Source organism: Anser brachyrhynchus (assembly GCF_964034855.1).
Source record: "Anser brachyrhynchus genome assembly, chromosome: 1".
Lineage (NCBI taxonomy): Eukaryota > Metazoa > Chordata > Aves > Anseriformes > Anatidae > Anser > Anser brachyrhynchus.
In genome coordinates this window covers 74,296,785-74,324,192 of record NC_137694.1, presented here as the reverse complement: position 1 = coordinate 74,324,192, position 27,408 = coordinate 74,296,785, and the positions used below count along the sequence as shown (strand labels likewise).

The window sequence follows — 27,408 nt, the reverse complement described above, 5'->3', positions numbered from 1 at the left end:
AGTCAGTGCAATAAAGTATTTCTCTGTTACTGCAGGAAATAGAAAAAGTAATTATGGACAAACTCAGACAGCTGGAAACTTTAAATACTTTTAAGTCTGATTTCATAAGGCTCTACATCTACTGAGCTGAACGAGGTACAGAAGCCAAGACAAAGAATGGCTTATGCTACTATGTGTGCAACAAAACCACTTACTAAGAGAGGCCCAGCTGTTTTGGCGTGGCATTGTATTTTGGATGAACTGGACATTCCAGAAGTATTGGAAAATATACTTGAATATCTTACAGAAGCACAGAAGTGGGGGCAATACTGTTTCTGGCAAAACTCCGAGAAAGGATGGGGCTAGCAGCATATATGGAGAGAGTAAAAAGAATCAAGGAATATTCCTTTCTTGAATTATCGTGTTTTTCCAACAACAAAATGTAATTGATAGGCAGCTTTAGAGATCATTGCACATAAAAAAAAAGTGGCAAAAGTTTTCATGGTAAGATTTTATCATTTTTATTCAGCTCAGCACATACTATTACTGATCCAAGCTGATTTGCAGACAAGCACTGATGTGAAAAGATGGAAATGTATTACCTTCAAAGCTTCCACTGGGAAGAGGAAGACTCAGAGTTTACTGTGCTAATGCGTTGTGGAAGATAAGCATGTTTAAATCTGTATGAACTACCAAGATCTTATGCTCTAGCCCAATCTTCTGGTAAGGAATTTTGTGATTATTCTTACTGTTTTTAGTTAGAGACCAATTCAGCAGCCAGAACATACCCTTCAAGTTTATTTATCTACATTTCACCTTATTAAAAAGTTGGTACAAGTTTGGTAGGTTCTGTGGCTTTGCTGAAGCCTTTGTCCATCTGGATAACATGGTGGTGGAAATGGCTGCATGGAAACAGGGTTGTAAGCTTCATTCTAGGCTGAGCAACCCTGAAAGAGGAACACATTGAACATAAAGGGGAGGAAAAAAAAAACCACAACATTATCTCATCATTTTATTCTTGAGCACAACTAAACCCAATGAAAGCAGATTTTTACAAAGTGGTTGTGCTTACATTGGAAAACATACTTGCTCGTCCCCATTGTACAGAACCATAAAGCTGTTCTCCAGCTCGTGGCAAAACAATAGAATAAAGAGAAGAGAAAGCCGTGTTGGCAAGGTTCATAGAGTAACAAGAGCAGCAGTAAGCCTTGTTGCAGCTTCCAGTGTTGCTGTCAGCACTGATCTCAGCTAAAGAGCTAGAAAAGGCCTATCTGTTTATAGCACAGAAGCTTTACAAGCTTGTCATCAATTACAAACACGATTGGCAGTTATCACCAAAGCTGATCTGTCCAAAATGGGATCTTCTGGGCCATTCTAGCATTTCTAGGACTTCATTAGGATAGGTGAAGAAAGGAATCACAAATTCTTTTCAATGGGCTAACTCCTTACCTTCTTGGTGTAGAAGTTCGAGCCTGGTATTCTCAATTGCTCAAGAAACTAATTTGGGGTGAAAATAATACACAGGGTGGTCCACCTGCCCCAGTTATTTCTAAACTACCTGCGTACCATTGCCCAGCAACTGCTTGACTAGGTCACTGACTGCACCAGCTACAGTCAGGAGCTGTGGCAAAATCAGTTTTTGATTCCAGTCACCTGGCTTGAAGAAATCCCAGGGGAGAATTTGCCACCTGGGAGACATGTCTGCAGGACAAGGTGATAGCTGGTGTCTGACTCCTACTCTAAGTCACTGCCATTAACCACTAGAGTCTCCATTACTGTAACCAGAAGAAGCCCTCAAACAGGGAGCCACAACAGCTAGCTGGAGGATGGGACTGATCTTCTGCATGCGGTTTGCCACCTAGGAAATTCAGCATGCATAATGCCATCATTACTCAAAATGGTTCCTGCAGTTCTCAACTTATTTATAACCTTTCAACAAAAAATGATAAAGCAGCACAGGTTCCCCTCGCCTCTCTCCCAGGATTTGTGGCCTCACTTTGGGTAGCTCACAGGGAAGCTTAAAAACCAAGAAACCTTCCTTGAGGTGTCCCAGATTCAGTCAGCCTCCTGTATGAGTATATGAGTATATATTCTTAAATGACTATGAGTACCACAAATTCAGAAGAAACAGACCTCACTTCAGGTCTCACATTTGTGAAGTCAAGCAGCTCTGATTTCTTTTACAGGGTAAAAAAGATCAGAGACAAATCATTAGCAGCCTTTGAGCCTATTTACATTACAGTCTCAGCTGTGGGTGGGCAACAGTATACCTGCCTGTTCTCTCAAGCGTATGTGTGAGATGAAGTCCACTAATTTGTTTAGGATTTGTAGAAATTCAGTCTAAGTATAACAGAATGGGATGTTTCCTTCCTGCTGTGTAATAACATGTACAACATGTACTATGTACTATTGTGCGGTAGTTTGGAGCAGCTGAGGGAACTGGGGTTGTTTAGTCTGGAGAAGAGGAGGCTCGGGGGAGACCTTATTGCTCTCTACCACTACCTGAAAGGAAGTTGTGGGGAGCTGGGGGTCAGCCTCTTCTCACAGGTAACTAGTGATAGGACCAGAGGGAATGGCCTAAAGTTGTGCCATGGGAGGTTCAGGCTGGAAATTAGGAGACATTCTTCTCAGAAAGAGCAGTCAAGGATTGGGACGGGTTGCCCAGGGAGGTGGTGGAGTCACCATCCCTGGGGGTGTTCAAGGAAAGGTTAGACGTGGTGCTTAGGGACATGGCTTAGTGGGTGACATTGGTGTTAGGGGGTGGTTGGACCAGATGATCTTGGAGGGCTTTTCCAACCGTAAAGATTCTGTGACTCTGTAAGTTCCAGTGCACTTCAGAAACCTGCTGAATATTAATTGTAATAAAATAGCAAACAAAATCTAATATGAGAATTGAACTACACAAGCACAGCTAAACCCTACCGGAACTTATGATCTGCCTTGATTTTAGTCACGTCTACTTTTAAATACAGAAAGTATGTCAACATTTCTAAGGCAAATAAAAAATCTATAAAAATCTTGATTTGTTTTAAGTAAAGAAGCTGCATTAAATTCCTCTAATATCTACATGTGTAAAAGGTACAGCTACAAAACTCTGGAAATCTTGGATATTCTAAAGACTCTGAATTAAACATCTCTGACAAAGAAATCACCTTATTCTCACAGCAAATCCTTGGATTACTTTAAATAAATCTCTGCAATTTTGAGTTCCTTAATAGATGAGACAATTTGGGAATTTTAAGCTTATTATCATAAACCTCCAGACCCCTGAAATATTCAATATTGTGGATGACATTTATTCATTTATAAAGAAAGAGAAATCTACCAATCTTTCCAATTTAAAACTCAGATTATAATACCTTTTTCTTAAACAAGAAAAAAAATTAACAATGCTTAGCATTTTGCAGTTTTTGTCTAGCAGAACCATAATGATTTGTTGTTCCTATTTATATATAAACTCAACATTTCCCTTGGCCAAGGACATCAGACAAACTTTTGAACAGGTCTGAAATTTTGAAGTGTTCAACTCCCTAATGGTTGCTTTATTTTCCTGTATCTGAAAAAATAAGTTAGTGGAGGTTTCGCTTGCTTTTTAAGATACACTTACTTTTTTCTGTTTGTAAGCATAGCTCAAACACTGGGTTTCCTCTGAAGTAGAGGATATATCGCTTTCTAAGTAATTTCATTTCTAATTTCAACTGTAAAAAGGACACAGCAAAAAATGTGCTAGAAAAGATATGATAATAGCCAGTGCCATTTACAAGAGGTTAAGTGCTGTGGGTGAAAAGTAAAGAAAATGGGGCCTCTTTAAGGTACAGACTAGCTCATGTAAGAGCAATATTAAAAAAAAAATAAATACGTACAGCAACTCTATTGAAATGGGGAGAGAGAAACTGCAGAGGTCACCAATTTCATCTTGATAAACTACTTAGAATACTGTCCAAAACAAAGTTCTCACATCAGCAGTTTAAGGACACATTTTTCCCTAAGGAAGGGATAGCATGTCCTCATCCCAGTCACAGAATAACTTGCTTGCAGGGCAAAAAGGAGTTCTAGTAATGCATTTCAAGGAATCATGGGGTGCAGGGTGTTCCCCAAACCCATCAGTATGGTGGGAGCCAAAGATCAAACTCATCTTTCAAGTGCTTGTGACACTGCACTTGCTGTCCCTGAGACGTAGCTCCTCTTTATCCTCAGATAAGCTAAGCAGCTGAAGCCTGAGCATCCCAATGAGATGTCCCACAGTGACCACCAGAAAATGCATCAGGATGGAATGGGAGGAGAGTTCAGCTCCCCTTCAAAGCAAATCCTCTTAGGAAGGCCTTTGAATGTTTGACTGTTCTACTGAAACTGCTATTAAGCACAGTGTGGTGGGTATGCTACTCAATTAGGCTTCCACGAAGAAACAGGATGAGCCAAGAGCTCTATCATTTGTTTTGCAGGCAGTGGGAGGAAGATAACAGTGTCTTATGGTTAGTACTTTAAAAAAAGGCAAACCAAAAAGATAAAAAGACCATGAACTGTGAACCAGATGGATGAGGAAATGCAGGAGGGAGGAACTGCTCTTTCCAAGCAATTGCTATAATTGCTTTCTCCCCATGCAAATCCCCCCAGGTCAATATTATTAAAAACCAAGAGCAATTTTAGGTCTTGAGAACAAACCAAACTTTCTTTTTCAGTTTTTTTTTTCAGGAAAGACAAAATTCCCTAGTGCATGCTTTTAGGTGAAGGAAGATTAACTAATTATAAATCATTTTAACCAATATTTATCAGGACACTTAGGTGCACTAACAACAGTTCAGAACTTAAAATAGTGGGTTGTATTCACTGATGCACTCCAGCTGCTTTGCCTTCCTCTGGCAATACTCAGAGGTTATAAAACTGACTTAGCCTGGCTGGTATAAGTTTACAGTTCTCCTGCATCACCAAGGCTGCACAAAACAACCAGAGTACACTGGTAAATTCAGCCCAGTATATTAGCTTTAAGTCTTAATAAATGGAAGGTAGAAATGAAAAAGGCATGAGACAGAGGAGGAGAAGACGATAAACATGTTTTGCTTCAAGGTCAACTTGTTAAGCAATAGAGCTATCAGAGAGGAATTTTATATACCCCATCGTAACAGAGATTAATAGTACTTGAAAACTATGCCTGGCTGAACCTAAAAGCAAGGTGCAGGAGACCTTTTTTCCTCCTACTTGTCCAATTTTGTCAGAATATCTAGTCTAAGGACCAATTTTCCTTGTACCTTATTGACACTTACTTCAGAATCAGCCTACAGACATCACAAATGGGACAACTTCACAGGTTTGTATCCAGCTTTCGAGAATCCTTTTACAAACATATCCAATACCCCTGTAATAGATTACTGGTAAATATATGTTATCTCTAAGACCACTAAGTCAAGAGTCAGAACTCATTAAAGCTTCAGTTTCTAAATCTGTGCTCTCAGCTATGCATCACTCACCAAAGGTATCAGAGATTACTTCCCCCTCTCCTTTATTTTTATAGCTTGCTAATACATTTCAAAAGTAAATGAGCAGATGTTTGACAATTCGGGCTCTAAAAAGCAACATAAAATCAAAACTGTATCTGCAGCTATAGAAAACATTGGTATTTTTTTCCACACAGAATCTGTGAAGAAAACTAATTTCTGTCACAAATCACATTAAAAAGGAGAACTTAGACTGAGTTACACTGCCCAAAGGGAAGGTGAGGGAGAGATGCTGGCTGGTACCCAGCACCAGGTTAACAGAGGTCCAGGCTCCACCTGCTTCTGGAGCAGGAGGATGCAGAGTTACATCGCTGGCTTTAGGCCAACAGAAGAAAAACAGTTTTGATTTGATTCTGCACAGTAAAAATAACACAGGTTGATTTTTTGTGCCCCCAGGGACACAGGGACATCTGCTACTACATCTTGTTGTCGGAAGTAATAATGTACTTACTCAGCAGTGAGTCTCCAAGGTAGCAAGGTCAGAAGGCATGGCCAGTGTATACCAGTTCTGCTTTCCTTTAGCCTAGAGCAAGGATCTTCCAGGCTAGGAGGGACGTCTCACAGAGGATTCTTTAACGTATCCTTCTCCCTCCAAGGCAAAATCAACTCTTTTTTTTTTTTTTTTGTCATTTCTGACAAATTCATTAAGCTGCTTTTAAAGGATCAAAATAATTGAGACTTCACAAACTCCATAGCTCACCTGTTTCAGCATATCACCATCTCTATTATTAAACAATCTTCCTTGCTGTTATGCAAGCCTGTTAATTTGCAGGTGCTCAATGCAGGTGACAGGTTTCATTTGCACAGTTCAAGAAAGTCTGGTCAATGCGATTCTTTCCTACCGGTAGGTAAATATTAAACTATCAAGTGTCCCATTGGCAATGACATATTTCTGACAAAGCTGAGGTTGTATGAATGTCTCTGCCAGTGAAGCATCAGCAAACTTTTTTTTTTTATTTTTTTTCTTTTTTTCTTTTTTTCCTGTTTTTTTCTTTCTTTCTTTCTTTCTTTCTTTCTTTCTTTCTTTTTTTTTTTTTTTCCCAAAGCTACCAATGCTAATTTGATCTGGGTTAAGCTGTCAGATTGTATAAATTGTCAACAATAAGTATTGATGAACTGTCTCTCTTCAAAAACACTGCCATTCAAAAATTGTAAGTATGGGAATTAAAATAGGCTTGATTGCTTAGGTTAAAGCTCAATATTTGATAAGAGGAGGAATGAAAGTTAGGGCAGTTGACAGTTGCTTGAGGCTTCTCATCTCAAGATTTGATGTTTAAAGATGCTTAGTTCCCCTGTGCCTTGTCTTCAAGGAACACCTCACAGGGAGCCTGTTCCACTGCCTAACTTAAAATATCCCAGCTTCCTGCACGTATGTAAAGAGAGGGTTATTTTACAGATGTGAGCTTAGTTCAGGAAGTATTTGATCTAGCCCAGGTTCGTGGAATTAGGCAGATGGAGGATTTACCTTTGCAGGCAACAAGGAATATAGCTTGTTCCTTTTAATTGGCAGAGTACGCAATAAATAGCAACATAGATTTGTGAACAGTAAGTCTTGTGACAACTTTGCTTTTATAAGGAAAAGGCCTGAGGATGGGTTTTAGTATACAACTTTAAATGTCAGCCTTCTGTTTTCTATCCAGTACTGCCTTAACCATATCAATAACTTACTAGATGTTTTAATAACACGATGATATCCACACGGGAAGAAGAGTTTCTGTGAAGCACTAATTCAAATCTAAATTAAAAAAACAAACACTTTCAAAGTTAGAATCTGTGCTGAAAACAAGGGGAGGAGAGGACTGGCCCTCATAGCTCAAGAAACCATCTGAAAAGTGCCATGTTTCCATTTGGGTGCAAAACATATACATACTTTTATATATATATATATATATTTAATCTAGCTGAATAATCAGTTGTATCTACAAGCAGATGTACATTAAAAAGTTTATTTATAATTTTCTGACTGAAGTTTTTGGTACCATCCACCTACACATGATCAATGTGGGAAACTTCTACAGCTTGTGACTGTCTGGCTACACCTGAAACCACACCTGCTAAACTGGAAAACAACAAGGTAATGCATTTTCCTCTGAAATCAGAATCACAGAATCAGTAAGGTTGGAAAAGACCTTCAAGATTATCTGGTCCAACCACCCCCCTACTACCAATGTCACCCACTAAACCATGTCCCTAAGCACCATGTCCAACCTTTCCTTGAACACCCCCAGGGACGGTGACACCACCACCTTCGTGGGCAACACATTCCAATGCCAGACGACTCTTTCTGAGACGAAATGTCTCCTCATTTCCAAACTCAATTGAAGCCTGGTCTTAGGAAGGAGCTCAAGTCAAACAAGCTGTCCGAGTCCAGTATAATTTCCAAATGATTTTCAACTAGACATTTCAAATAATTTTAATAAAATTCACTTCCAAATCTTCAGTGTGTCACATCTAGATTTCTCCTCTGATTTTAATTTGTAGCTCCTTAAATTATTGTTGTTGGTGATGCAGAAACATCTGAAATGGTCACTTTGTCACTCCAGAATGTTTTTTCAATAATGTTTCTTGCACACAAAGGTAATTTTACAGTTCCTTGTAATCCGAAGAAAAAAAACCTTGTTGCAAAGCTTGTTTCAGATTCCAAATCTTATCAAGTATTTACTTTTCTGATTCTTAATAAATAGGAAATTTTTATTTCAGTGATCCTCTATCCTTTCACAGGTTCAAGTCTTCACCTGTCCGGCAGGTCTTGCAGAACTGTGTCAGATAAGACACACGGCTCAGACTTACAGTGCCCTTGTAATTTTAACTCAAGTTTTCCATATTTGTAAAAGGCTCACAGCTTTTAGAAGAGACCTTTTCAATGAAGCCACAAGGAAACTTGTACTTGGTACTCCCCATCACTTAAAGAGCATATATGCTTTTAGCATTTTCCCTTCCAGAATAACTATACAAAGTGGTGCATAGCAAGGCAGTCCTCTGCTCTTCTACACGTTTTTCACTGGCTTGTCCTCAATCATCATGATTCCATGCAAAGCAGGATCTACCAAGCATCAGGCCTGAAAACAGATATCATAAATTGGCAGTATAAGGAAGTCACTCTGGTCCTTTGTGGAAGTTCTTACCACATGCTTAATACTTAGAAATCTGGTTGATTTCAGTGCAACCTTAAGATACACATTTTCAAAGCAGAAATTATCATCCTTTTCACAAGATGAGCATATTCACCACACCTTGAAGAAAGCAGGGGTAGAACCATTTTCCAGTGGCCAAGGCAGCTCTCAGTTTTTATCTGCCTCACTACTTTGAGCTCTCTTACTTACCCTTGGGCTATCCATAGGCAAATACCTGTCAGGTTTATCTTCAATAGATGCAACTTTTGTGGCAACATTAGATTCATTCCTCCTTCCTCTCATACTTAACCCCTTCTCTACAGGCTCTCACACTTTATTCATCTTTCCTTGCTCTCCACAGACACGAGGCTTTGCAAGTTTGCCATTTATTCCACACTTGCATTAAGTCTACTTCAGCTTTCAAACTTCATATCGATGGACAGACTGCCTCATTAAAGTCTAGACAACCAGCTCTGGCTCCTTGTTCTCACTGTCATGTTGAATCAGACCAGCAGTCCCTGGTCTCCAAGGTGGAGTTGCACCCTTATGCAATTCATGGCTGAGCTTGTTCTGGCAAATGGATATTTATCTATGGATAGGTCATTAAATTGTAGAGCTTTTTTTCTTGTGAACAAATGGTTTACTCTTGATGTCTGCTAATTGTTTCAGGACTTGATTTTGACCTTTTAGTACCCTTTGTAATTATTGCAGATAGGGCATGATTGATCTGGTTTATATTTGATAGCCTGTGCTAAATTTATGTTCTCCCAGCCCATTACTGCCATGTAGCATTTCTCTCATGATAATAATAAAAAAATTACTAAGCCATCAGATTCCTAACCCCAAAACCAGCATCACTAAAAGTTTCATCCAAAGACCACTGAAACGAACCTTCCAGATACATATTTTTTTACACATTCCTAAGTGGGCATTTATGCTTATAACATACACAATTTGATTATTTATATGTGCTCTTTTCCTATAAAATGCTTTAACATCAATATCTGAAAAGTGATTACTATTCAACCATTTAATCCTTATCCTTAGGTTTTACTGACAGAAGCAATACATGACAATTTACTAACTTAGTTTCAAATACTCATCTGTTTATTCAGTAGGGTCGGTATTTCTAAGACCTTAAACCTGGAATCATTCTCCTGTGGGCTTACATCTGCACTCAGGCAAAGCCTCTCTGATTTTCTACTTATCCCCTTGGAAGAAGTTTCTGCTCTGCCTTTCCTCAACACTAAGTGCTGTGCTTTTTTAAACCACTAGCCCCCTCAGTCTGCATCTAACCTGGGCACATGGAAAAGAAGCAGTGTTATTTTTGACCCATGTCCACAAACGTAACAAAAAAGTGCCAGTTTTAAAATGTGGCCCAGGATAAAAGGCAAACAGATTCTTGCTCACTCCCCCCTCAGCTGCCTTAATGCTGCAGTACTAACACAATAACGTGAAGATGTGTTCTTTTGAAATGAAAAACTGCAGATAAAGCTTAGAGTCAACACAGGAAAGAAGTCTGTTTTAAATCTAGTATTCTGTGCTCAGAGGAATACAGCCTCAGACTGATTCACTAGTATACTCAGTGTCTTTGGAGCTGCAGAGTTACTAATCAAACAGATTTTACTGCTTGGTTTCCAGCCAGTTTACATAACTGGCCTGGTGCGACATCATCAGCACGTAGTGGTAGGTGTGGCCCTAAGTTTCAGTAAAAGAGCTATTCACGATGAAGTTTTTTTGTTTGTTTGTTTGTTTTTTTACCATAGATTTGCCTTGGATGGAAAGCAAAATATGCCAAAACTCAATTGTGGGTGACTAAGATTCATAAAAAAACTACTCAAGATGCAATAATTAGAGCAATCAATGCATTTTGATTAACTGATTACCACCTTTCAACTGCCAGTGGCAGAAATAACCTCCTATAAAATCAGAAACTCAATTCAGATTAAATTGGGAGCAGATGGAAGGTTGTTCGTGTTGTTGACATTTCAGTTCCTGAATACCCTCCAAAAGCATGTAGTACTGCTACATTATAGCGTAATTACAATAAAGCGACAAAATCAATCTCTTTTCACCCCACAAATACAAAGATTATCATCCAAAAGGTCAGCCTGGCATACGGCAGAAATATTGACAGCTCAGAATACGTAGCTTTCTAAATGTCCTTCTGCAGTGTCCTCAGTGCATACAAATGAGACTGGATACAAATTCATTCAGAAAATTCACAGTATGAAGAAATTTACTAGGATTTCTATACAGGTAGATCAAAGGGTCTCAGATGGTGTAAAGCTCATCTCGAGCTAGTTTCAGCAAGCTCTCACCTATTTTTTACAATACAACAGAATTTGGGCCATAGACAAATTTTGAAGGAAGGTAAGGGAGCTATCATGCAGTTAGGTTTATGCAAGTTGTTCTGAATAGATTCTTAACGGCTAAAGAAGTTGAATTTGGATTTTGCATTGTTGTTTTTTTTTTTATTGACCTATCCTGTTTCCAGTGAAATAGCAACACACATTCTTTTCTTTTGGAAAGTGTTAAGATGATTATGGTATCTCTTGTTTTAAAACATTCGTTTTTTTCCCCACATGAAGAAAATTAACCCACCTTTGAGTAATATTTATATTATTTAGAAGACAGCTATAATTTCACTGAAGTCCACACAGTGTCATTCGGACTCAGCATGGCCAGTGGTTTTATATGGGGAACAAAGACAGCTAATATTTGGAAAAACACACTGAAAAATTTGAGATGAGTTGTAATCTTGAAATTACTGGCATGCAAAACAGCTGTTTAAGTATTTTATTAAAAAAGTACATCTCTACTTTCAAAATATCCTTTGAATTCATCCTGTTTCTTAGGACAAAGCAATTTTTTTAAATGCACTGCAATATTGAAATATTAAGTTTAAGATTTCTTTTTAACCATTTAATTTTAAAAAATCATTTAGGGGTTTTAAGAATGTTTTCTGAGCATTTTCATCACATATTGCTTAAGGATGCTTTCTACAGTACAGATAACACCATGGCTCAAATAGTAAATATTTAGTCACTGGATTGCTCCTCTTAACTCTGATAATAACAATTAAATATATTTAGTTTGAGCATCAGTATAAAGAATTTTCAATTGTCTTGCAACTGCAACATAGCTTTAAAGGTAATATAAAATCCAGTAGAATTTACTGTATAAAAAAAAGTTACGTTAACCAAAATAGGACAAACTATAAACCATTTTCAGCATTATTGTTCAGTACTACACCATATCAAATTGATAGGAAAGATTTACATTTATCTGTCTGTAGTATCCTGCCATTCAATAGAGAACTGGAATGTATTTACCCTAGTACCATCTTTTTACTTATTTTTACAGGCTTTGCTGTCTGAGGCAGGAAATCATGACTTTGGGTCACGCTGATCTTGTTACAAAAAGAGAGCACATTCCTGCACACAGATTAAGTTTGTTTGTAATGTCTTGATCTCAAATATCCATTACGGGTTTACCCACAGAGCAACAAAGCTGTTTCCCTCTGAACAGAGGAAAACTTGTTTGGAGCGACCAGCAAGACAAGCAGGACAAAGCCAGTGCTGTGCAGCAGGGCAGGCTGCAAAACTTGAGAGACCCTCAAGGAACCGTCTCCATTGCGGCACAGCTTCTGCCACCTTTTCCAGCAATTATCAAATACCTATTTACTATTGCCATCTCAATTAAGATGCACAATTTGAAAAAAAAAAGACTGGTTCTGTTCTTACAGTATTTCTCTTCTGTTCTCCAGACTGCAGAAGTGAACTGCTCCGGCAGTGGGCTGGTGTTGCCTGGCCCTTGCAGACACCTCCATGCACCAGAGAGTTGCCTCAGCAGATCCTATTGCCCAGCATCCCACAGGAGGTGATGGCAAAGCAGGATCAAGAGCAGCATCAAGATCCCTGATCCTTCCTAAACACCCTAGCCCTAACTCTAATTATGACCCTATCCCAACACATACGTCGCCAAATTCTCCCATCAAAAAGTGCTCACAATGGTGTGGTGGTTTTACTCGGGTGGGCGACCGAGCTCCACCACAAGTGCTCTCTCACTCCCCCTCCTCAAAGAGGAACGGGGAGAAAATACGATGAAAAGGGCTCAAGGGTTGAGATAAGGACAGGGAGATCGCACAGTAATTATCGTGACGGGCAAAACAGACTCAGCATAGGGAGATAGTTAGATTTATTGCCTATTACTAACAAGCTAAAGAAGCGAGAAACAAACGAAAGAAACCAAAAGCACCTTCCCCCCCATCCACCCTCTTCCACCTCCTCCCCCCGAGTGGCGCAGGGGAATGGGGGTTATGGTCAGTCTATAGCGCTTCTTCGCCGCCGCTCCTTCTTGGTCACTCTCGTCCTGTGTGCTGTGGGGTCCCTCCCACGGGATGCAGTCCTTGCTGAACTGATCCGGCGTGAGCTGCCCACAGGCAGCAGCTCTTCAAGAACTGCTCCAGATATGGGTCCATACCACGGGGTCCATCCCTCAGGAGCAAACTGCTCCAACCTGGATCCCCCACGGGCGGCAGCTCCTGCCAGGTCACCTGCTCCTGCGTGGGCTCCTCTCCACGGGCTGCAGCTCCATCCCGGAATCTGCTCCGGCAGGGGTCTTCCACAGGCTGCAGCCTCCGTCAGTGCAGGTCCACCTGCTCCACCGTGGCCTCCTCCACGGGCTGCAGCATGGAACCCTGCTCCACTGTGGTACTCCATGGGCTGCAGGGGGACAACCTGCTTCACCATGGTCCTCACCATATACTGCAGGGGACTTCTGCTCCGGCACCTGGAGCACCTCTCCCCCTCCTTCTTCACTGACCTTGGCACCTGCAAGGCTGTTCCTCACTACTCTCACTCTCCCAGCTGCTGTGTGGCACAGCATTTTTTTTTTCCCTGTCTTAAATATGCTCTCACAGAGGCGCAAAACAACATCACTTATTGGCTCAGCCCTGCTCAGCAACGGGGCCCTTACCAAACATGAGGCAGCTTCCAGATCCTTCTCACAAAAGCCACCCCTATGGCCCCCTGCTACCAAAATCTTGCCACGTAAACCCACTACATTCCACCCCTCACCTCCGTGAAAAGCATATTTAAGAATAATCACAATATACTCTCACTTTACAATTATCACAATCTTCACAAACTTCACTTACATCAAAAAAGAAAAAGAATTCCCCACACCAAAATAAACTTCACAACACCGACGAGGTGGACAATTTACACACACACCACCACGTCATTGCTCAGGCAGGGGTAGGGATCACAACACTCGAGGGCTACACTTTCTCTGTTACTGCACAGGGATAAAAACAACAAAAACAACATCCATCCACAGCTGAGCCCTCTGCACAAGCTAGTATCTGTGCTGGTCAGGAAGGCAGGAGATGCCACCAATCTGGAAGCCCATTGCAACTCTACCTGAAGCTTATTTTGCCAGTTGCCCATGAAATTAATACAGTAAATGTCAACCCCATTTGTTGGTAAACGGGTATCACCCTGTAGCTGTGAAATCAGAGTTTCTACAGATAATCACAGCTCTTTTGAAATGAGCTTTCATATCAGCTTTTACACATTTCTGGAATGATCACTCAACTTATTGAAGCACATCTGGCCAAGACTAACAAGAAGCATTTTAGAAATCATAGAATCATAGAATTTTCCAACCATTAAGGCTAGAAAAGACCTCCAAGATCATCTGGTCCAACCACACCCCTACCACCAGTATCACCCGCTAAACCATGTCCCTAAGCACCACGTCCAACCTTTCCTTAAACACCCCCAGGGACAGTGACTCTACCACTTCCCTGGACAACCCGTTCCGGTGCCTGAGTGCTCTTTCTGACAGGAAATGTCTCCTAATTTCCAGCCTGAACCTCTCCTGGCACAACTTGAGGCCATTCCCTCTTGTCTTAAATATTACATGTAGGCCTTTTAAGTTGAGGTGCTTCAAGCCTCAAAAAAGGAATGAAGAAATTGTGAAAGCATTGGATCATCGTATGACCACTGTTTGTAAAGGAAAAGGCTAAGCCATAGGATCAATGAATTTATCAGCTTTTATTATTTTGCAACCCCTCCTGTCATATAATACAAGCTTATTTCAGTCAAACCAATACAGCTTCTACTACTATAGAATATAGTTCTATGAAAGCTACTTTAAGCACAGTTTTGTCCTCTTATTTTATGGTTCTTGAGAAACAAGTAACAGGTCCCTTCTAGCCATTCAGAAAAAATCTGGTCCCTGTCCCTGCTGACTGCATCAGATACCATATTCTCCATGTATTTCTCTGTGTATCTAGCAGTTTGGAAGGAAAAGCCTTCAAGTCATATGAGTTGTCTGCTTTTTTACATAATACATATATATTGTTTTATCCCTGTTTTAATGCATTTTTCACTATCTGATTGTTTCAAACAGCAGGGAGCCTGCTGCTGCTGGCCAAGCCCAGGAGCCCCTCTGCTGACTCACCGTTCAGTGACAATGTTCACTAAATGAAGATAAAAATGTTTAAATGTAAAGCAAAGGCCCTAAAGCACATAGGTGAATTTAAACATGAGCTGAACAGCTTTGCTGAGCCAAGCCTTTCTACAGGATGTGCATTTAGGTACATAATCCATAAGGTACACCAGTGAAGCTGACAGATGTACAGCCTTGAGCAATAAAGCTAACATCCAAAGCACAGTGAAACTGACAAGTTTCTCCGCCAGTTTGCAGACCAACTGCAGCTGTTGGATTGGATCGCAGCTTATTAAATAGGTTAAGTATTTTATTAAAGCAGAAGTCTGTCATTCTGCAAAAGCTCTCTACTAGGCAGTAGTGAAACGTTAACAAATGCTGTGGAATTCTCTCCTACACTGATGCACACTAATAGCTCACTAATTTCAGTAAGTTATCATTAGAGACCAAACAGAAGTTATGCTTCTAGTTTTAGATGGGGTAATTTAAAATTTTCTTCACTAGGTGTCAGAACAAATTTTTATATCTAGGAGCTTGAGAGGTAGGAGAGGAGATGGACTTTTTCACTACCTAAATAATGTGTTTTTGATTTGTAATTTCTAAATCAATCTTTCTGCAAATTAATGAAAGCAATTTAGTGTTGTTTTCTCCAGTGCCCTGAGTGCCAAATTCAGTGTTTGAATAAATCAAAGTGGGGTGATTTATGAGTATGGAGAACACGTTTTCCTTTTTTACTGAACTACCATTAAACTGAGTTTTCTCAGTTTTTAAATAAAATGACAACAGCTATATTTAAATGCTATGCAAACATAACTGCATTGAATTGAATTAATATTGCATTTTATGGGCTGTACATAAACAGCCCATAAACTTAGTACAGTTAAAGTATTTATGAACAGAGACAAGTATTGAATACAGTATTTCTTTACACTGAATGATCTTGTTTATGCATGCAGGTCATTTTATAGAAAGCTAATCAACATACTTTTACAGTGAAACTACCTTACTATATACTAAGATTTCTTCATTCAGTTACAAGATCCCAGAGGTATTTCATGAATAATGGCACAGGATTTGTTTTATACCATTTTGTTTTCCCTTTTTCCTTAAGTAAAGACACTGTTTTTACACGTAGCATAAGGCAGAAGAAACGAGTAAGAACATGAAAATGTATCCAATATTAATGCATGTTCTTTCTAAAGAAATCAAATTTTCTATAATCATGTGTACTGGTGAAATACAAAGAGTTAAAATCCAAGCTTCATACTAATACGCAGGGAGGCAAACTGCATTACTTACACTTGATTTACATCAGCATAATTGAGACCAAAATCTCAATTTGAAACTGTAGACGAAAGGCTGATTCCTGACTTGTGCTGTAATGTCTCATTTTTGCAAGTACTACTGAAGTCCTGATACAGAAAAAGCACTTTCAGGAAGCCCGAATAAATGCCTATTCATTATTGAACTAGAGCCATTTTGCTGGGAGTTTTGGTGGGGAAAAGGAAGATTCCTGATACTGTTAGAAAGGTAGACCTAGCTGGAATTTGAAAGAGTAAGATGCTGCTAGTAAATATGCGTACAGATGTTTAGATCCTTTGAGTTCCTCCTAGAAGAGACCTGGATATATGCATAAATTCTGTCATTTCCCTTGCTTCATTCTTACTGAAGAACAAAAAGAAAATTCTCATAAATGCCAGCCAGGTGGGATGCCAAGATGTCTATAAATTGTTATCCTTCTTTTGTCTTTCTTTTGCCTAATTTTAAATAGTGCTACAGGCACTTAGACCTACAGACCACTTTCCCTTAAAATAAGATTTAATTTTGGATCACATATTCTGATATGGATGCCTAATGTTAGCTTAAATATGGAAAGTAAGGCAAGTCTACAAACCCCCATCCCTTACCTTATGTTAGTAAATACCTACACAATTATTTATTGATTTGGCTTATACTTTTAAAGTTGAAATATTTTCCATTAGATGCATCCTAGAAAAACTAGTATTAATTTTTGGGAATTTTGTCAGTTTTATCTGCAACACTCCATACATGAATAAGAAGTTCACGTTCCCTGGGAGATATTGTCTTAGCAGCCTCAGGTAACTATCTGAACTGGTTACATTAAATTCACATTTTTTCAGCCTCTCTGAAAAACCTTAACAGGCAGAGACCTACATAAACCAAAAACATAAAGAAAAAAAATCTGGGGAGCAAAGCTTCAATTTGGTGCATGAGCACATGCCATCTATTTCCAGACTTTCTCATAAATGGAAGCTACAACAGTGACTTGGCACAAATATTAGTTAGTTAGTTCTTTTTAAAGTTCAAAGGTTCCTTAAAACTAGGACATCTTTCTCTATGACATTTGTACAACACTTTACAAAACACTGTGCAAAACCAGTATTGCTTTAAACCTCCTAAGTGAAAAGCAGACAGCTCTTCCAAACAAAAAAACAGGAAATGAAAGCAACACATTACACCAGTAACACCCATATATTTAAGATGGGAAACATTAGGACAGAAATGCACGAGCCACGTAGAGCAGAACAAGCCACATGCTACTTTTTTTCATTCAACTTTCATTGACATACTATTTTTTTTCCAGGTTGCCAGTGAAGCCATTTCAAATAGTATATTATTTCTGAGGAAATATTACAAAATATTTTTGTCTTTACTTTTCATTGCTCTGAAGATAGTGAAGCATCCAGCTCAGGAGCTAAAAGCTAGACAAGGACTAGCTCCAGCTTGGCTGCACAGGGTAGTTTCTTTCGAACACCTCTCTCTCCATAGAAGGGCTCCTTCACTCAAGGGTTATTTGGAGCACCAAGGGGAGTTGGTGTGCCAGGGAGATCCAAGGAGACGTGGGGGATGCTGGGTCCTCCTTTGCCCCACAGTTCATTTGTGGCATAGGTGAGCTGAGGGACAGTGGAGAAGTCCTTCACTTATTGTGTTCTCCAAAATATTATCACAAGATACACTGCCCTCCACAGTAGAGAGCAGGGCCCTGCAGGATGATGCCCGTCAGCCCCATGCCAAAATACATTCAAGAGCACATAAACCAGAGTGTTCTGACTGCCGGTTGACCCATTGTAAGTTGCATTGCCTGAAGCCTCACATTATTTGCTTGGAGTGTATTTTCTACTGCTTTTTACTTCTGTTTTTCAGAGGTCACTTGCCTTATGAATAATCAAACCATTCATTCTGCTTCATCTGTCATCTGCCATTGCCCATGCTATTTTATTGCAAACGCCAGCTGAACTTGTTTTCTGGTAGATGGCCATAAATTATCTTGTGATGATTTGTAACAGCTATCATGCAAGGGTAAAACACGGGCAAAGATGACACATTTAATCATGTCTAATACACTAATGACACTACCCAATAATTTATTAAGACTCAAGTGGTCTGCCAGAGCCTAGACAATCCCCTTATAACTTCCCTTTCCTCTGCCCTACTCCTTCCCGTCTACACAGCCAAGCACAGCATCATCTCATCTTCTCCCAGAACCACCTCAAGCTCAGCATAGAGAATCACAGATGAGATGATTCAAAAAAATGACATGGGTATCATTTGAGAGCAGTCTCAGATTTTACATGTGCAGCTACCTTAGCTTTCCGCTTTCCTACAGAACCAGCTAGACATGAATCCAAGGGCCATATAGCAGTGCTAATATTCTCACCCAATGCAGTCTCATGCACAAATACTGTACAGGCCAAATCAGCCACTACACAGAGAAATGTTCCAAAATTGCACAGGCATCTACAGCAGCAGGAGGAAAGTATTTGCTGGCTTGTCCAGAGCAAGCAAACCCCACAGAATGAACCTGCATCAGAAACAAAAAATCAATTTTAAGCTCTAAACTCCTAATCTTTTATGATTGAGTAATTTCATGATCTATGTACCAGACCACTAGGAAGCAGGAGTTGATTTATCGTTACTTTACTTCTAAAATCAGAGATAGGGGATATGTTTCAAGGCCAGGCTGGACGGGGCTTTGAGCAACCTGGTTTAGTGAGAGGTATCCCTGCCCGTGGCAGGGGTTCAGAACCAGATGTTCTTTACGGTCCCTTCCAACCTAAACCCCTCTGTAAGTCTATGAATAAACTAGAGGAAATTAACCTGACTGGATTCAACCATTTTTATTTCATTTACTTTTGCACTTCACACAAAAAATATTTTTATAAGAACATGAGGAAAGGTGTTTAGCATATGCAAACACCACAGTAGCCTTCAGCTGTGAACAGAGACTAATGATTTGTCACAAAGGTGTTTTTTGACAAGTTTAGTTTTATCGCTAGTAAATTCAAACAGCAATGCCTGTAAGTATTAGGGACAAATCTTTAGCCCTTTAAATGCCACAAGGGTGTGTGCAGCAAGAGCTCATGAAATATAGCTCTGTGGGAGGTTCAATGATTCTGGAAAAAGCGTTTGTCATGGAAACCTACTTAAAAACGAAACAAAGCCAAAGTCAAATCAAGTGAACCATCTCTGATAACTGAGCTGAAAAATTAACTGTGACCAAGCTCATATACACAACACTCTCCTCCCTTTTCCTTATTGAGCATGCTGCATTTATACCCTAAGGCCTCAGTTACTTGACCAACACAGCACTTTCCAAGGAACCAGAGCAATGTTCACGTGCTTGCAGAGAACACCGGACAGCCCTGAGGGCACAGGGCTTGTAAGCAACAGGAAAGTGCCAGCAGCAAGCCAGGCCCCAGCAGCTGTGCTCGTGGCTGTAGGCGACCATTCACTGAACAAGGTGGCCTTCAGTGCAGTGAACGCGAACCAACAGTGTGGGCACCATCCCAAAGTTAGGGCATGAAGCCCTGGCCACGAGCCTGCCTCATGCTATAGCCGCGGGCTGCCTCCATGCAGGCACCTGCCCCTGCCCTTCGGCAGACAGACATCTGGGGGCAGCTTACCTTTGCAGCAAAATGCCTTGTCCCCTTCTCCTGCCTGCTATTGTATTTTTGTTTGTTTGTTTTTCAATCTACCACCACCTGCCAGATACAATTCACATTCGTCTGCGATTCATTATGCAGCAGCATTGAAACCTAGTTTTCTTTTTTCCAGGGACACAATGACAAAATGTAGTGCAGTGCAGTGTTGCACTCTGACACCTGTGAGCACTTTCAAGAGCAGAGGAAGTAATGATTTCTTAAAATACATCTGAAAACACTGGAAGAAGCACCCCTACACCTGGCACTCTGTTGTTATTTATGATGGTGAGCCATTCACCTGTGTGCGAGTCTCTCAAGTTTCAGTCTTTGGCACCATAGATATTACTCATGCAAAATCTAGACTGTGGAATCGTACATGCTTTCAAGATGTGACAGGATAAAACCCTGAATAATTCTGGCCTCAGAGCTGACTTTGTTTTGAACTTTGGACTAGAGACCTTCTGAGGTCCCTTTCACCCTGAAATATTCTGTGGTTCTATGGTGTTACAACATCAGTGCGAGACTTAACTTTAAGAAGTTTTCTTGGTTATTAGGGCACTCTGCCCTGGGAAATCAATGATACAAGCTCCTTACGCAGGATGAGTCTAACAGATGCACAAACTATGAAAGCTGTAGGTTATGAGACAGATACAGATGAACTCTTTACTTTTTCTTCCCCCAGCATTTTTTTTTTTTGACTGTTACCCTGAACATTTCTCCCTGAGCTTTTAGAAGATGCAATTTAAAGCTTGTCATGTTTCCAAATGAATAAAATCACATCTTTATTATTTGCTAAAATTCCCTGCCCAGGTCTATCTCACTGAAGCCTCACCTGCCTCACTACCCCTACTGAGGATGCTGAAGGACTGCTTTTCTCCAGTCAGGAAGTCCTGGGATGTCTAAGTATCATTTTCCTTTTATTTCCAGCTCCTAGTAAGGAGCTGGAAGCAGTACCAGCAAAGAAGGACAACTCATTTCCTTGAAACCCCCTGAGCTCTTCATACCAAAGAGGCATATTGCATTCACACCTGTAGTAGGGAAAGTTTATAGTTTAACATGAATTAGGTATATTAGGTGCTTCTTTCTAAAATCTGCACAACAAAAATCCTATATTTTCCAGAATAGGATGGTTTTGCTTATACTATTTCAAAATAGCTTATTTATGGAAAAACAGTGAGAGCGTGGAAGAGACATTAATATACTATGGCTTTTTGCAATTAAATATTGGGAATATCTTTCAATTAAATGCCTTTTTCAGCTACATAGCCATATGGGATGGTGAAAACAGTACCAATTCTTAGAGAGCTAATACTTCTAAAAATGTGTGAAGAGTATAAAAAGATAAAAGAAAAAATCATTTTGCAATAGGTGAAATTTTACAAAGAAAACACTATTCCTTACTGAGCTTTTGCTACTTGTATTTCTATATTGGATACAAGTAGCAGAGGTTTGGGGATTGAAGGACTCATTATTAACAGCCCTTTAAACTCCCATTTAAGTTACCTGCACTAAATTATTCAATGGCTTCACGAATTAACTCCTGAACTTCTCATTTTTTTTCATTATTTATTCTTTTTTAAGCACAGCATTATTCCATATTGGACCCCCCAGTCAGGTAAAACAAGTTAAATATGATGACTAAAACGTCAGATATAATGGCAAAAGTCTTTTGATGAGAATGTGAGAAACCAACTTTCTGAAAGCAGTTATAGCAAATTAAAAAATAAGGGATAGAGAATCAAAACTTAAGAACTAAAGTGTTGTGAATGATACTATTCTAGGCACATGCACTAAAGCAGTGGGGGGAAAAGGTTGCTGCAGTGGAAGTGAGAGGAAATCTTAAATGCATAATGTTAAGAGGTTTCTTCCTAGCTAAAAAAAAAACTTTAACTTGCTTTCAAAAGCATGCCTAAAGCAGCTCTCAGACACTCAAATCAGAAGGATATTGTGTTATTTTTTTCAGTAGAAAATTAGACTTTCAAGAATCACAAGCATCAGAATACTTCATCAACTTCAACAAGTCATACAAAATCAAAATGTATTAACAATTCTTTCTAGTGAGGGCAGTATTATGTCTGGATATTCACTGGTGTCTGCCTACCTGCTTCTGTGAAAGTTTGTTACTCCACAAACATGAATTAGATAACAGCTACTGTAATTTATTTATTTATTTATTTATACAAGCTACATTTGGAGATAGACATTTCTAACACCGCCAGCTGGAGGACATAGCTGTGTGAAGGTGCCTGTATTACCTTGCAAGTAGCAGGTTTTCCTATGTAACCCTGAGGTTATGCTCTCCCACTAATGTCTCGCCACCACCTCTAGAGTGGCTTTCAGTCTCCCTTGTCCGTTCAGTGTTTGGTCTGAAGTTAGAAAATATTTCTTTCAATCTGTAAGCTTTTACCTTCCCTTCAGTAAAAATTTACAGAGATTGTTCCTAGATCTGTGATGTGCCACAGTCCTTATTTACTACAAGAACTTTGTGCAAGTTGAGAATGAAAACCCAGGTTCAAGTGGATGGTAATTATAATGCCATCTCAGGAGGTACTCTCCTTATGCACAGTACTTTTTTCTTATTTATATTCTCAAAAAAAAAAAAAAAAATCAAGGAACGCCCACCTCTGTCTACTTACTGTAGTAGCTTCACAGCTCTACTATTGACATACCAACCATCATTTAAATGCTGTAACTCATTCAAATCTTTTTCTAAAGGATAAGGGGTTTCAAATACTTGCACGTAGCAATTATACATAAAACAGTGACCTGAGAAGAATATCTCTCACTTTCTACTAAGCATAACAAACAACTGTCAAATTAATAGGCTATGAATCCTTTAAATCACTATTCAGGCAAGCTACTGATGATACAGAATGAATGTGGACACAAATATTGCTGTTTGCAATGCAAACTGCTCTTATAATGCTAGTCTTTGAACAAGCTGTATAGAATATATTACTTGCAGTATCACTCCTGTTTGCCACCAAAGCATTTTATTAGCAGTGATTTACAATCCCAACTCTTCCTTCCCTTAAGTGCAATGTACTATATTCTTTAAGACTCCATTTAGGGTGAGGAAAGCAATTCAGCCAGTGTATTAAGAAATCACAAGTTGTAGAAAAGAAGGGAGAGATGTTTCAGATCATAACAGAAATATGCCAAGTGTTGTGTGCAAGGATGTTCACAACCAGGTATTTCAGAAGCATGCAAAATAATTCTGGAGTGTCCATTTCCTAAGGGAAAAAAGATAGCTCCTGTAATTATATGATGAACTCTGTGCTAAGCTTTAACATGTTTATCCCCGTTATCTGGGCGTGTCCAACATTATATTATGGAAAGGAACAACTTTCCTAGGGGTGGGCACTATGCTACTTACCGCAGTACAGGCTTTATACTGTATTTCAGAATGAGTTTTTACTGCACATGGCTCTACTTTGCTAAAGTAAAAATTCTTTACAACTTAAGTTTGCTGAATTTCAGTGGAACTATGCACACTAAGCTTGTAAGAATTAGGTAGTATGCTACAGAGTATTTTATAAACTGGTGTAACAATTTAAATTAGACTAGTGGGCAAGGTGTGGGGACTTTTTATGAAGATATTGATTCACTTTCTTGAACTTCAAAATTAAATGGCTTTGAAACGAAATAGACTGCTTTGACTCTTAAGGACTAAATGTCTTTCATTATTGGGGTGATTGCTGTACAGTAGTCAAGTAGTTATAGAGAAGAAAAATGATTCATTTAAACAAAATGAGATTGAGAAAGTTATTTTCTAGCAAACTAATACTATCATTCCCCAAACTGTATTGGTATTTGAACAGCTTTGATTTGTATTCTGCAATATGAGAAAAATGTAACTTAGAGAAACACCCAGCATTGCTATACTTAACATGGTTATTGCATTTCTGTACAACAGATTGACAACTTAGGCACATCTATATTAGTAATCATTAGGATACTTCCTTACAAAAATTAACAATATGACATGATCTGATTGAATATTTTAGAGCTACTATAAGCACACAGACAGAGAGCACAAGGGCAAAAATATGTGATCATACAAAAAAGGTCACAAGTTAAGTGCAACACACACCAAAGACCACATAAATGCTCTTAGTGTTTTTTCCCCAGTAGGATTTTAGAATAAATGGAACTTGAAACCTCACTCTAATTAAACAAATGCAAGAATAATCCAGTGCAAAGAAAGTTTTAGAGTAAAGTGCAGAGATCCAGAGGTAATATATTTTTTTCCAAAGACAAACATCTCTGCAGATAGAAAAAATCTCTGTAGAAGACAAGGTAGAAGGGAACTCCTTTTTTCCAGGGTTTACCATGGAATTTAGTGTCATTTTGCTTTAAAAATGCTCTGCTAGAGTAGAGAAAATGGGGTATTGAATTAGGCTCCTCAGAGCTGAACTTGTTATCTTGATACAAACAAAATTAGCTTCAGTGACTCCAGTAGTCACAGAAAAGTGGATTGTTATGACTTGCAAAATATTCCAAACCCTAAATTTTCTGTAGAAAGAGTATTAGAAACTGCAACATTAAGACAAGGACACCTAAGCAATAGTACCATTTCCTATAGCAGTGTTTTATGGAACACTGCACAGGCTAAACACACTGGAGTTGAGAACAGAACAAGTCCAAGCAAGAAGACATCAGTTTTAACAGCAGTAGAACTAAATAATTTTGCAGGACACAGCTGGCTACATGGTACCATTTTTTAAACAATATGAGAACAGAAATCAAAAACTTTTGGTACCTGATCATATTTCTGCAGGCAAGGTATGAACTACTGTCACATGAAATCTACTGCCATGTGAAATTTGTGGAAGAAACTTCATTTGATTCAAAGCCTGAGCATTCAGTAGACTAATACTTTTGCATTAAAATTTTTTAATTTTTGCTGGAATTAAAGGGGTTTATGATTTAATCTAATTACAAGAAATTTAAAGAAAAGCAGTATGAGAAAGGCTCTAAACTAACCAAAATGAGAAGAATCCATCTGAAATACAAATCACTTTAGAGTGAAGAATTACTGTTCTGAATACCTTTTAAAAAATCTTCAGGAAACTGAAAAGCTAAGTAGTAAGATTTTTGAAGAAGCTTACAAGACTTAGCCTTAGAACAGTTCTCCTTTCAACAAGATATTTTTTGCATTAGCACCACTCGAGATATTTAAGCAGCAGCTGCCTAATAATCCACCTCATTGCCTGGATATCTGAACTTTAAGTGTTTTAGAAATGTCACATCCTAATAGCTAAGGAGTTGGGGTTTTTTTGTTTGTTTTGTGGTTTTTGTTTACAGCTTCTCTGTAGACACTAGAAAAATTCCTTATCTCTTTCTCACTTCAGAAGAGGATAGCACAATTAAATGGATTTATCATACCTTTCTCCAACAAGTGGGGAGATTTGAAGGCTATTCCAGATTTTTATTTTTTAAACCCTCATAGCTGCACAAAAACATAGGGAAGATCAGAGAGAAGTTGAAAGAGTCAAATCATCTTTGAGGTGCTTCAGCATTTGTGCAGCTGACGCTGCCATTCCAGTTTTAGACTATTTTTCATGAAAGACAAAAGGAAGAAGAGTTTGACACAAAATCTCCCATTCCTCACCTCACTTCTAGTCCACAGTTTTCAGAGTTCTGGGTTTGCTGTACAGACTTCAGACCCACCTGGGAGCACGTGGAGCCCATGCAGACCCTCATCCTAACCCCTTCCATCACCTCCTGGATAGAAAAATAGTCAGGAGCTGGATAGAAAAATACTCAGTGCTGGCAACCCAGGAAATTCCTCATCTGAGCAGCAAGAGAGACAATAGTGCAAAGTAATTTGCACTAAGTGCTCTGCACCTAAATCTGCCTTTTTTATTACTGCCACTTGGTCTCTGACAGAAGGCAGCAATATTTGAAATGGCACTATCAGCATTATCATGTAGCTGCTACTTTTCTTACAGGTGATTACAGTATAGGATGGCGTTAAGAAGGAATTTAAGATATTTAATTCCATCTCCATTGAAAGAATTAAGAACAGCATGCTAACTGGGAAAGGAGAAACTGGTAAGCATGCAACTTGTGACTTCCAAGCAGAAATGGAAGCAAGACTAGAAGAGTCTTTTATTTTATGAAGCTATGTAAAGCCTATGGCATTTATCTGTAGCCATTGTGCTTTCAGTCTCTAAAAGAGAAAGCCACAATTCAATAGCTTTCTTAAGTTAAGCAGGAAGAATATTTCCCCATGAAGTCCCATTTGGTTACTTTCATAATGCATTTGTTTTGAATGGAAATCAGGTACAAGGCCAGCTATAGATCTCAATTAAAGATAGTTTAAAGAATCTTCACAATCGACTTTTTTGACCTCATCTCCAACTTTCTAACAAAGAATCTTCTCTGTTATCAGAATAAGTTCATAGTATATTCACCTCACACAGATTAAAAACAAGTGCAGGCGAAGTTGACAAGCTGTAGTTATTAGAACTGGATTTAGCAGATATATTATTGACACACCCTGTCTTCCACCCTAAGGAGAACATCAAAATGACAATAAAGCTGAGATTTTCTGTTACCATAAGATCCGATACTACCTTTGGCCAAATTCTGTGGAGAAGTCTTTCTGACAGGAACCTGAACTGGGATACTTTCCTTCCAGTAAGAGATGACATCATTTGGGTTTCTGAAATATTACTTGCTTGGACTGTGCTTTATGAAGGCCCATTTACAATGGTATAACACAATGGAAGTGGCATAAAACATGCTGTAAAACATTTCATTTCAAGTCATTCTTCAGTGTTCCACCAGTATAAATCAAGTCAGTATGTAGGAATGGGGTCCACTAAATGTCAATACAGCAAGGACCACATATCTCCTTTTAGGTGGTGGGATCACAACTATTTCATCATAAATTTCTACTAGACACATTTAATCATTAATAGTAATAATTAATACCAAAGTGAAGAGCTTCACTAACTATTATTAGCTTTAAGAGCTATAATAATCACTTACGTGCTGCAAATACCAAAGTCCTTTGTAAGTAATAGTTCACATGGCATGTTTTCAAGCAATTCTAACAAAGCTTTCTTGAGGCTTTGATTTTATGCAGAATGACTATGTTTGCAGAGGGTCAGATATCATCAACTGTTTTCTAGGTGTGTTCAACATGGAAGGGAACCTAGCGGCTGTAAATGACAATTTATGGACAATGTGAGTTCATTTAAATCCCAATTTACTTTTAGATTACAATTTTCATTATAATGATTATGGGATCATCAGGAGAACAGTTGTTCTCTTGCTTACACAGCTAAAGTAGTTTAAAACAATGGTGTAGAATTTGTAGACTAGAATGAAAAATAGGTATTATCAGGCATAGTCAACATGGTTCACCTAGGGAAAGTCCCACTTTAGTAATTTCATTTCCTGTGATGAGGT

General features: G+C 39.0%; 1 protein-coding gene and 1 long non-coding RNA gene across 10 annotated transcripts in view; one reads left to right on the top strand and one right to left on the bottom strand.

The window, feature by feature from the left end:
- Positions 1-27,408, bottom strand: part of LOC308198611 — a 219,763-nt gene that overhangs the window by 57,770 nt on the left and 134,585 nt on the right. The window lies entirely within an intron of this gene.
- LOC308198492 (polycystin family receptor for egg jelly-like) overlaps positions 188-27,408 on the top strand; it is a 106,506-nt gene continuing 79,285 nt past the window's right edge. For all 3 annotated transcript variants that reach the window (XM_080600970.1, XM_080600971.1, XM_080600969.1), the window contains exon 1: positions 188-27,408. This exon is cut by the window's right edge. The gene's annotated coding sequence lies outside the window, so the exon portion shown is untranslated.